Here is a 3,275-nt window from a genome sequence, read left to right as displayed (position 1 = left end):
ATTGACATCTATCAGTAATTTCATGAGATGAAGTCATCAGTAGAAATTTGTTATATTCTCTAACTTTGTGATAAATTTCATAATGTTAGGGCACTGGTTTAGCTCACTACTTGACAAGATGACCATATGCCACATGGTTGAATGGAGTGGCCCAGGTTTGAGTCTGTCCGCTCTCTCTCCCCACTTTCTCTGATCTTTGACAGTACTGTCCAAGATAAATATAATAATTAATTCATAATTTAGAACACTAAGTATTACTTTAGTACTACTACAGTACAATATCTGTTACTTCCTTACCTTATTGGCTCTCTGTGTTAGGTTAGTGTAGGAAACAACACATTTTTACTCAAGTGAGTGAATCAATATACAATTAGTAACTAGTTGCTGATGTCACAACATACTACTTATTTTCACAGCATAATTACCTGTGAATCATACAGGGCAATTTCTTGAAGTGAAAAGTACTAATGGGAGGAAAATAATTGTATATTTTGTGCAACTACATGTACTGCTAACCTCTGACCTTATTAGGTGCACAGAGCCCAGACGAGTCTGTGGAAACATCCAGAACTGAGGCAGTGCTAGCAGCTAGTAATGGTATGTCTTCAGATAAAGAAGCATGTTATCTGTCTTTAATATTTATTACAGCTAATATCCTGATCCAACAGCTCCATTTTTTGTGTATTTTAGAGGCCGTTTACTTTTGCTACATCTATCAAGATCATTTCAACAACAAGAGGAAGAACTCTGAACTATGAAGAAATAGCACGAGTGGCATCAGTGTAATGCATGTCAGCGGTGGTCACACATGGCATGTGGTTTAAAAAAGAACATGTGTATTCATTGCCAGCATTAGACACCTTCAGCTGCACTTGTAATTATGAAGACTCACAGTCACTCACACTTGCACCTCTAATTTGCTTTAAGAAAATGTACTGCCAGGATGTGACTTTCCTAAATGAGTTCTCAAACTGTTGATGCTTTGTTCTAAGTGGTTCAAAATGATGAAAAATGACATTCATTACAATGGGAAGTAAAATCTTGTCTGCACAACACACAAACTTTTGTCCATTCATTATGTGTAAAACCGTGTTGAGACGATATATAAAATGTACCATGAATGGATGCAAATGTGGATTGTTAACAATCCATCTATTAGAATTCTAATAAAATGAGACAGTTTTGTAAGTGGATTACAGTTTGAAGTTCATTTAAACCTAGTGCATATGAACATGAACATGTTAATCCAGGGGTCCCCAATCTCAGTCCACGAGAGCCGGTGTCCCTGCAGGTTTTAGATCTCACCCTGGGTCAACACACCTGAATAACGATTAGCTCATTACCAGGCCTCTGGAGAACTTCAAGACATGTTGAGAATGTAATTTATCCATTTAAATCAGCTGTGATGGATCAAGGACACATCTAAAACCTGCGTGGCCCCCGTGGAATGAGATTGGGGACCCCTGTGTTAATCCAAACAAATTTTAGACAACAAGAAGAAGAAGGCAGGGAAGGGGTGTCCAACTGCAGGCCTCAAGGGCTGGTGTCCTGCAGGTTTTAGATGTGTCGTTGTTCAAACACAGCTGATTTAAATGGCTAAACGACCTCCTGAACCTGTCTTAAAGTTTTCCAGAGGCCTGGTAATGAGCTAATCATTTGATTCAGGTGTGTTCACCCTCGGCGATATCTAAAACCTGCAGGACACCGGCCCTTGAGGCCTGCAGTTGTGGTCCCCCCCCCTGCATTAGGGCAACATGAAACATTCAAAATATGTTACGCTAACGACTGCCCAAAAGAAGTAAACCAGAATCTTACACACCATCGCTTTAATGATGACATTTTGCTTTTCAAACATCAGGCAGTAAAAAAATTAAATATGTGTATATATTTATTAGCCGTGGGAATTTAATGCATTAATTGCTATTAATTAATTTAAAAAAATAACAGGTTAAAAAAGCCACATTTAATCGCACTTTACATTCCAAGCGAAGGAGAACTTTTGTCAGTGTATGATTTCCTGGTATACTGATTACAGTGATGCACACATCACAGCTACAAAGAATCCGAAAAAGCATGTTACTAGGACTGATCAGAAGCACATTTCATTTCAAATGTCTACCCAACAGAAGCCTTGATAAAAGTGTGGTTTTGTGTAAACTGTGCAAAAAGGAGTTTGCATACCATCAAAGCATTTCAACCTTACGGTACCATCTAAATGCAAAACATGTTGCAGCGAGCACAGAAACTGTGGGAGCTGTTAGCATTAGCAGTCCCAGTTCGAGTACCAATAAAAGGTGTTGGCAGCCCAAACAAGATGAAATGACTGGCTTCAGGACCAAAATTAGTAAGTCAATATCGAACAAACTTACAAACTCTCTCGCAAAATGGATTGCTCTGACTGTAGACCACTATCAGTGGTAGAAGACAGAGGGGGTAGAAAAATCAACAGCAGGGCAGGGGTGCGCCTCTGCCTGCATCTGTGAGTATCGCTTTCCCACTGTTGTGTGTCAGGTGCAGCTTTGCCGGGGGAGGGTCGCAGCAGCCGTGCCGACAACGTTGCTGACCCATGTCTGTCTGTTTCAGGGCAGTGCTATGAGGGAGGCCACGTTTGCAGTAATCGAGGGCCCAAGTGTGGAGTGTGGCTGGACTGCGCGGTGACGCGCCATCAGGAAAAGACAGGTCCACGACGGGAGCTTCCTCTTTGGGTTTCTTGCTGGCGTGGTCTCCATCTCAGAAGAGGAGTTCCTCTCCTGGTTTTAAACATAAAGAACATTTGCCCAAGCGTGGCTGGACAGAGGGATGACGGGACTGTGGGGGGAATTTTAGTGTATGGGAGACATTGTATTATTTTTTAGACAGTGTATATTTATTTCTGCCGACAGGGTTTGTAGCATATTGAGAAAGTTGTTTTTATTGTATAAGGGTATTTTAAAATTGTATTTGTAATTGTATTTGTGTTCTGGTTTTTCTTCCTCCGCTGCAATAAATGGTGTGTCTAAGACCTGTTTAGTCTCTGTGCCCTGAGCGCTGATTCGCTTGCTCCCCTTGTCCTTGTATGCGAAAGAACATTCAGGTGGGATATTACATACCCCTCCTCTATGCGTTGCTCCAGACATGTTCTCAATTCTCCACCCCAAGGCAGTCGGTTTTCCTCCCCAGGTTCCCTAACCCAATTTGATCTCCCACACTAAACAGCGTTCTTCCATGTGTCCTCCCACTCCTCCTTCCACTGTGGTCTCCTCTCCTCCCCACTTTGCACCAGTCCAGCTGCAGTC

At 41.7% G+C, this 3,275-nt stretch overlaps 1 long non-coding RNA gene across 1 annotated transcript; it reads left to right on the top strand.

The window, feature by feature from the left end:
• The first annotated feature begins 1,827 nt into the window (after positions 1-1,827).
• LOC109204812 (uncharacterized) lies at positions 1,828-2,999 on the top strand. Its single transcript, XR_002064328.2, has 2 exons — positions 1,828-2,344; positions 2,584-2,999. It is a non-coding gene; the product is annotated as an uncharacterized LOC109204812 (long non-coding RNA).
• Positions 3,000-3,275: the final 276 nt, after the last annotated feature.

This window comes from Oreochromis niloticus, linkage group LG2 (genome assembly GCF_001858045.2).
Source record: "Oreochromis niloticus isolate F11D_XX linkage group LG2, O_niloticus_UMD_NMBU, whole genome shotgun sequence".
Lineage (NCBI taxonomy): Eukaryota > Metazoa > Chordata > Actinopteri > Cichliformes > Cichlidae > Oreochromis > Oreochromis niloticus.
This window is presented reverse-complemented; position numbering and strand designations above follow the sequence as displayed.